The sequence below is a fragment of the Phoca vitulina genome, unplaced genomic scaffold (genome assembly GCF_004348235.1).
Source record: "Phoca vitulina isolate PV1807 unplaced genomic scaffold, GSC_HSeal_1.0 scaffold23, whole genome shotgun sequence".
Classification (NCBI taxonomy): domain Eukaryota; kingdom Metazoa; phylum Chordata; class Mammalia; order Carnivora; family Phocidae; genus Phoca; species Phoca vitulina.
Window position 1 is genome coordinate 15,387,561 of NW_022589726.1, and position 9,476 is coordinate 15,397,036.

The window sequence follows — 9,476 nt, forward strand, 5'->3', positions numbered from 1 at the left end:
ATCTGTTCTTTGAATGTTTCATAGCACTCCCACATAAAACTATTTGTATTTATTTTCTGTATAAATGTTTAAACTACAAAACTTCTAATCTCGGCAGGCTCTTAGTATTTTCCAACACTCCTACAAGACTCTAGTTAGAGTTTTCTCTTAGTCTCCACAGTAGTTATTCTAAATATTTACGATTCTCAAGTTTTCTACCTATTTCTCCCTATATTCTTAGCATGTAGTATTCATCTATCTTCAACCTTTTTATCGTACTGGCTATCTTCCCCAGCTTCTTGATAATTTTTTTTTAAAAGATAAAAGCACACATACAAGTAAAATAAACAAAAGCCCCTCCCTGAAATCTAGGTTCTCCTCTAGCTACTTTTTAAGATTTTATTTGTTTATTTGAGAGAAAGAGAGAGTATGAGCGTGGGGAGGGGCAAAGGGAGAGGGAGAGGGAGAGGGACAAGCAGACTCCCCTCCAAGGGAGGAGCCCAACTCGGGGTTCAATCCCAGGACCCTGAGATCATTACCTGAGCCAAAGTCAGAAGCTTAACTGACTGAGCCACCCAGGCGCCCCAAGCTATTCTTGTTCTTTTCATTTTCCCCATAGTTTACGGCAACTGGCTGGCTCAGTTGGGAGAGCATGCAACTTTTTTTTTTTAACATGCAACTCTTGATCTTGGGGTTGTGAGTTCGAGCCCCATGTTTGTAGAGATTAAATAAAATAAAAATAGTAATTGTCCCATAGTTAGAGCAATCTATATTTACTAAGTATCCTCATCTCTCATTTGTTTTTTCCCCATACATTTTTTTTTTACTGTATTTTATGTTATTTTAGAGTTGGGAAATCATTAGTGGGTTATATAAAAATACAACATATGGGGCATCTGGCTTGCTCAGTTGTAATAGCGTGTGACTTTTGATCTTGGGGTCGTGAGTTAAAGCCCCACGCTGGGTGTAGAGATTACTTAAAAATTTTTTTTTTTAAAGGAAAAAGGGGAAAAAAAGATAAAAAATTCCTGGGGCATCTGGGTGGCTCAGTCGTTAAGCGTCTGCCTTCAGCTCAGGTCATGATCCCAGGGTCCTGGGATCGAGCCCCACATCGGGCTTCCTGCTCCGCGGGAAGCCTGCTTCTCCCTCTCCCACTCCCCCTGCTTGTGTTCCCTCTCTCGCTGTCTCTCTCTCTCTGTCAAATAAATAAATCTTAAAAAAAAAAAAAAAAAAGATAAAAAATTCCTACATGGCAAAACCACAAAAGGAAAACCAAAAGTCAAATGATAAACCAGGATGAGGAGAGGAAATGTATGCAACTCATCTTATACAAGGCTAAGTTCCAAAATATGTTAAGAGTTCCTAAAAATCAATATCAAAATTCTAATACCCAACAGAAAATGGGAAATTTTATTAATAATTCATTAAAAAGGGCGCCTGGGTGGCTCAGTTGGTTAAGCGACTGCCTTCGGCTCAGGTCATGATCCTGGAGTCCCGGGATCGAGTCCCGCATCGGGCTCCCTGCTCGGCAGGGAGTCTGCTTCTCCCTCTGACCCTCCCCCCTCTCATGTGCTGTCTCTCTCATTCTCTCTCTCTCAAATAAATAAATAAAATCTTTAAAAAAAAAAAAAATAATTCATTAAAAAAACAATTCTTAAACTTACAAAAAGATGTTCAACCTCATAATTATAAAAAGTTAAGATAAAAACAAACACTTAGAAATGACTTTATACCCACAAACAATGAATCATGGAACACTATATCTAAAACTAATGATGTAATGTATGGGGATTAACATAACTATAAAAAAATTAAAAAAAAAAAAAGAAATGACTTTATACCTACTGGAATGGGAAACATTACAAAAAAAGTGATAATCTCCTGCGATGAGGGCAGAAAAACAAGCACTCTTCTACACTGCCGGTGAGACTATAAAATGGTATGACCGATATGGAAGCAATTTGGCAACATCAAAACTACAAATGTATATACCTTTTGACTCAGCAATTCTAATTCTAGGAATTTATCCTACAGTTCTATTTGCAAACCTGCAAAATGACAAGATATTTAGTATTAATCACTGCAATACTGTAATACGTAGGGTAACCATAAAACATATTGTCCAAATTGAGACACTTTTTTTTTTTAAAGATTTTATTTATTTATTTGACAGAGAGAGAGAGATCACAAGTAGGCAGACAGGCAGGCAGAGGAAGAGGGAGAAGCAGGCTCCCCGCTGAGCGGAGAGCCCTGGGATCATGACCTGAGCTGAAGGCAGATGCCTAACCAACTGAGCCACGCAGGCACCCCGAAATTGGGACACTTTTATAAGAGAAAGAGGGTACTATTAATATTTAAGCTATGGCAACTGGCATAGCTGAGACTGTCCCAAGTAAACCAGGAAATATGGTCACTCATAATAACAAAAGATGGAAAATGACACAAATATTCACCAATAGGGGACTTTTTTTTTTTTTTTAAAGATTTTATTTATTTATTTGAGAGAGAGAGAATGAGAGACAGAGAGCATGAGAGGGAGGAGGGTCAGAGGGAGAAGCAGACTCCCTGCCGAGCAGGGAGCCCGATGCGGGACTCGATCCCAGGACTCCAGGATCATGACCTGAGCCGAAGGCAGTTGCTTAACCAACTGAGCCACCCAGGCGCCCAATAGGGGACTTTTAAAATAATAATTATACACCCAGATAATCGAATACCACATAGCCATAAAAGGAAGAACGTTATATAGTGATTTGGAAGGTCCTCCAAGATGTATAGTAAAAAAATTTTAAAGGAAAAATACAAAACTGTTTATAGGATGCTACCATTTTTGTAAAAGAGGAAAAAAATATAATTACTTAGATATGGATAAAACATATAGAGGAAAGATACACAGACAACTGATAACAATGTTTGCTTCTGGGTAAAGCAGGTAGCTAGGAAGAGACAGGAGGATAACTTCACTATATGCCCTTTTGTACCTTCTAAATTTTGAACCAAAATTCAGATGAGTAAATAAAATTGTAAAAGAGTCCCAGCAATGAATTTTAATTGATAAGTTTTACGACCTATATTTTCCCCCTGCTTGAGCTGCTATGCTCAATAATAAAAATTCTGTTAAACACTGTGATCCTATAGAGTTTCCTAGGGTTTTTTTTGTAGTTTCCTAGCTTTTAAATCATTTTAATTCTGCTATAAATACATGAGAATTGTGCAAAACAAAACTAATACTTAAGAACAATTTTAAATCAAGTACCACTATTGTCAGTAACTATGACAGAAAAATGTATATGTATTATTTTTTTCCAATTTCTGTGTTTAATAATTCTTACAAAACAGCAATTATGTTAATAATCATTTTCATAATGATAAATTTCATGATAAATTTATTTGGCACCTTCTGTACTTTTTCTGTGACTTTTCATCCAAATTAAATTGAACTAAACTGGAATAATAAATGCAAATAAGCGAGTAAATATACTTACCTTTGAAGATCTCTTACCTAAGTAGTAGTTACTATACATATTACCTGATAATCTAAAATTGTTTTATCTAGGGGAGGTAGAAGGGGGATGGGTTAAATAGGTGATGGAGAGTAAGGAGGGCATTTGTTGAGATGAGCACGGGATGTTGTAAGTAATAAGTCATTAAATTCTACACCTGAAACTAATATCACACTGTATGTTAACTAACTGGAATTTAAATAAAAACTTGAAAAAGAGTAAAGTAAATAAAATTGTTTTCTCTAAAAATTTCCCCAAATAAGAGAGTTATAACAGCGGCTTTTAGCAAACTGACAGGCAAAAGTGGACGATGTAAAATTTTTCAAATTACATAAAATCTTGAGAAATTATGGTTTATGGGGTGTTAAGTAGATGAATGTGGTTAAAATAATTTTACTTAAGTTTTTTAGAAAATGGTTTTGTTTACTGTATGGTAACACAAGATTCTGAAAACATCTTTCATGTTCTTTAGGTTAAAAAAAAACAAGTATTAAAATGTTACCAACCACAACCACCCACAAAAGGTTTTTTCTTTTTGCTGTTTCAAATTCTTTCAAATTAGCATTAGTGTAGTAAGAGTTTTTTTAAATCTTTTTTAGGGACCCTGGCAAAATCTACATTCTCTTAACATAATGATTCAGACTTGATATAGTCTATTCTTATGGCCAACAAAGAAATCAGTTTTCTACAATTTTTCTCCTGTAACAGGAGAGATTATTTGGCAAAACAGAGAAAATGTGTATCAGGCATTGTAAATTTGACCAGTGTGGTGATATATTGTGATTTTTTTATATGCTCATGTGTGTATTTTTTAAGTCCTATAAAATTTAGTTTTTTAACTATTAAACTAAATGGGAATTAGGAACATACACTGGGATAGATCATAGATACAACTGAAGTTATATGAAATTTCATTTACTCCATGAAGGTCTAATATCAAGTTAAAACATGTGCACCAGGCACCAGAGTGCTAGTCTAGCCAGAACCTAAATCCTATTCAAATACATATGCTTACTAATGATGACTTAGCAACTGTTAAATGTATTAACATATTTAGTGGCCTTGATTAGTATTATTTAAACTTTCAACTCCAGTGAATCCCTTACAGCCGACGAACCCAAAGCAACACACAGCAGCAGCAGCAGCTTAGTTTCACCACTATCAGGGACAGAATGAGAAAAGAAGTGGTAAATGTAATGACTTTTTCAAAAACCTTGGTGAAGGAATACAGATAAGACACAAAATATATCAATTTATCTCAATTTTTTAAAAAAAGAAAAAAAGCAATACTGATGGAAAATCTGAATTGCATAAAGCTGCTTAACTGAAATAGATTTTAATTAAACACAAAAAGAGTCAAATATATTTAGTGATTGTTTCTTAAGATGGCAAAGACTCGAACATTTAAATGGTGAAAGATGGATTTGTTACAGTGAAAGAAGTTGAAAAATACAGCAAACCTAAGCGGAGAGATTAACCTGAGAGTGGTGGAAGGATTCCTCTTAATAGTATCTGGAGGAATAGATATGGGGTATGAGTGTAATGGCAGGAAAATGAGGGCTTCTTTGTGAAGCAATGAGGTGGTGAGCTCAAGTGAAGTAGAGAATCTTAAGATTGACTAGGAGTTGCCTTTAGGATGTAAATAATTTTATCATAGTGTTCAAAACTCTTTGTAATGCAGGGGTCCTGGCTGGCTCAGTTGGTAGAGCATGAGACCCTTCAAGTCCCATGTTGGGCATGGAACTTACTCAAAAAAATAAAATACTCTTTATAATGAGGCCCCCACCTATATGCTGTGCTTCACTGATCCGCACATTCTCACACCCAACTAAACTTCCACTCCGACCAACTGATCTAGGGTCCCTCAAATGTTCCTCTCATACTATGTTCGTTACTGCAGAGCTCTGTCTGGAACACGTTTCTCCTCATCTCCATGCAAACACTTCTCATCCTTTAAGAGTTGGCTCCCATCACCCAACATTTCTTTTTTTTTTTTTTTTTTTTTAAAGATTTTATTTATTTATTTGACAGAGAGACACAGCAAGAGAGGGAACACAAGCAGGGGGAGTGGGAGAGGGAGAAGCAGGCTTCCTGCTGAGCGGGGAGCCCGATGCGGGGCTTGATCCCAGGACCCTGGGACCATGACCTGAGTCGAAGGCAGACGCTTAATGACTGAGCCACCCAGGTGCCCCTCACCCAACATTTCTTAAGGTCCCTTTCTCTTTATCTCAGCTACCCTTTACCCTGACCCTGGATGGTGCCCCTTCTTTATACTTCCTTCTGCATCTCTTCATCTCAGCATTTTTCACTGGGAATTTTAAACACTGTTTTCTTTTTTTTAAGGTTTTATTTATTTATTTATTTAGTCGAGAGTGAGCAAGCATGTGATGGGGGTGGGGGGAAGACCAGAGGGAGAGGGACAAGCAGATTCCACCCTGAGCTGGAGCCCAACCCAGAGTTTGATCCCACCACACTGAGATCATGACCCGGGCCGAAATCAAGAGTCAGACCCCCAACTGACTGAGCCACCCAGGCATCCCAAACACTGCTTTCTCATTTCTTCCAGTAGTCAGAAACTGGTTTTGTTTGTTCTTGCTTAATTTCTGGATTCCCTAGCTCTAGGCCTGGCACACGATAGGTGAATGAATGGAAGACGACTATATCAGAGCCCCCAGGACTTATATTTTAACCAGTAAAATACAAGATTATCTTTTGCAAATGGAAAAACTAAAGCAAGAAGGCATGTGCACCAATAATAACATTAGCAAAACAAAAATTTATGGGAAAAAAAAAAACTGGGGTGCCTGGGTGGCTCAGTCGTTGAGCATCTGCCTTTGGCTCAGGTCATGATCTCAGGGTCCTGGGATAGAGCCCTGCGTCGGGCTCCCTGCTCAGCAGAGAGCCTGCTTCTCCCTCTCCCTGCTGCTCCCCCTAATTGTGCTTTCTCTCTCTCTGTCAAATAAATAAATAAAATCTTAAAAAAAAAAACAAAAAACTTATGTGAAATCTTTCACTTGCACTAATGAACATCCTAGCTACAATCAAAAGAATAGAACAAATGAGAATCTCTAAATCATAACAAACAAACATTCCCCAAACACAAACATCAAGTTTCCAGTTTTGTACCACGGAGGATTTAGCTTTTCTGATTAAGGTTCAAAATCATTAAGACCAATCCTCCCCCCCATACACCACAAAACTCTGGCACAACCAGAGACTGACCTAAAAACCTACTATTAGACATGACAGAGGATTTCTTCCACATTATGAAAAGCCTCATTTCTAGCCGGCCATGTCACAGCTGGCTAATACTTTTGCACTTTTACTAGATGGGTCTTTTTCAAATCAGAAACAAAAAAAGGATCTGACACTGCCAAGCTTTAACCACCTGGGATGACAAACTTGTTTTTCTTGAATATCTTATAGTTTACACTGTTCTGTGGGCCTCCCAAGTCACTAGTTCATGCTCCATCCTCATGCAAATTTAGCAATATTATAGTGGAAGATGGATCACTCCAAAGATCAAAGGGCAGCTAGAAGCTAGTTCCCTATGCAAAGAACCTCCCCTTCTACAGGGAGATTTTCTTCACTGCCCAGCCAGTTCCTCTAATCAGAGAGAACTGGGAAGAAGAGTAAGGACCTCACTACTGATTATAATTAAGGCTAATTCATAAAAGCAGGGGTAGAAAATAAAAGGAAGAAAATGACTTCTAGGCAATGTTTAGAAATCCCTAACATATGGTATCTCTCTCGACAGCTTAAAAAGCTTCAGAGAAATTACATTCCTGTGAAAAAAGGATAAGATTAGCTTTATTATATTTGGAAAAACTAATGCTGGCTTGAGTTTATACTACCAGAACTCTTTTTAAAAAAAAGATTTTATTTATTTATTGGGGGGGGGGGGCACAAGCAAGGGGGGGGGCAAAGGGAGAGGGAGAAGCACACACCCTGCTAAGCAGGAAGCCCACGCTGGGCTCCACTCCAGGACCCTGGGATCATGACCTGAGCTGAAGGCAGCCACTTAACCGACTGAGCCACCCAGGCGTGCCTGCCAGAACTTTCTTTTTTTCTTAAAGTCCTGGGCAAAGCCACACAGGAGGCAGCCGAGGGCAAGCTAGAGTTCCTGAATTAGAGAGAGTCCCAATAGAAGAGATAGGGCAGATAGGGAATGACTGCTAGAGGGAAAAACAAACAAAAACAAAAGGAAGGTCACTCTGTCTGGTTTCAAACCAAATAAACCCTCTAACCCTAACCAAGGCAAAGGAGAACTGCCTTGCTACAAAACACACCGGAGTATGGTTTTGATATTTATTCTCCCACAGGTACCCTTGATGCTCATTTTAATCACCAAATGAAAAGTGATGGTAGAGTGTGCAAATCGATCTCAGGGTCGTAAGTTCGAGCCCCATGTTGGGTGTAGAGATTACTTAAAATTAAAAAAGAAAAGAGATAGTTTTGATACAGCCAGCCTCTAGACAAGTCCCAGTACTGTACCATAACGCTTCCACATAAAATGCTTCCTTTAGGGATGGGGTCATTTCCTGGGATAATTCAATTCAACGGTTAATTTTGGGAAGAGCTTCATGATGGAGAAAGACTCGTAGTCAGAGACTTACTTGAGTCTGATTCCTGGCTCTGGTATTAAATTACAACTGGGTTACCTTATTCAAATAAGTCCTATTTCTGAGTCTTAGTTTCCTCATCTGCCAAATGGGACTAATAATAACTACTTTGAAGTCTCTGGTAAGTGGGAGCGATAAACTATATAAAATCCACCATAAGCCTAGATGATAGCTAATAGTTACATAGTTTCTATTAAAGATGCTGTGTTAGGCACTGTGAAGATACAGATGAATGTTTTCCTAGTTGCAAATGATAAAATTACTGAATGTGCTTAGTTTTCAAAACTCTTTTCCGTGAGGAATACAGGGGCAAGCAATTAAAATAAAATTTTGGGAGCACTTAAAGGTATATAAAATGGGGGCACCTGGGCTGCTCAGTCGTTAAGCGTCTGCCTTCGGCTCAGGTCATGATCCCGGCGTCCTGGGGATCGGGCTCCCTGCTCCGCGGGAGGCCTGCTTCTCCCTCTCCCACTCCCCCTGCGTGTGTTCCCTCTCTCGCTGTCTCCCTCTCTGTCAAATAAATAAATAAATAAAATCTTAAAAAAAAAAAAAGGTATATAAAATGTGTAAGGGCCCACTCAAGAACACCAAGTCCTAAACAGCCACCAAAGAACTGGTAAAGATAAAACGAGAACCCAGGCAACCTAGTAACCACCAGGGTGACCTTTTCAACCGCCTCCGGACCTCCCTGAAGTGCCCAGGGGCTGTTTCTGGTCGGGCTATCTTCCGGCCATCTGACTCCTCACTCACCAATACCGCGTGCCGGAGACTAGGCGTTCATTTGACCTCCATGCCGCTCTACGCGGCGGGTTACTGTGTTCGGTTCTGGCCTTCGAACGTTGAAGGTCACTTAGGTGGCCTCTTAAAGAGGGCTCACTCTTATCCGAGTGTAGAGAGGTACCGCTCCCCTCTCTCTCTGACAGCTCCATCGTTCTAACGCCGCCGCGTCCTCCAAGAGCTCGCCAGGCTTCGCAAAGCGCCAAGCCTCGGCTTTCCCGCCCTCAACGTCCGCACGCAAGGCCGCCGCAAGGTGCCAGGGCACGGAGGAATTCACAGGGCTTTCGCGGCCGGCCCACCGCCTTGCTCTCATTGGGTAGCCTCATCTTTTCTCCGCCCCCAAGGTCTTTGCTTCCCCGATGATTGGACCTAGGAGTTGTCCATCCCAACTTCGGGCACCGCCCCCTTTTTTTTTACCACCCACTAAACGCCCTCCGCCCCATTTTCTCTCCTATCCACTTTTCGCGTATCCCCTGTCTAGGGGGGATTGAGAGCATCTCGCAGTCGTCCGAGACATTTAGGGACCGGCCCCTCCCCCTGCTCCAGCCCCACCCACTGGGCCCCTCCCCTCCCCTCCACATCTTAGGCGCCGCGCTTC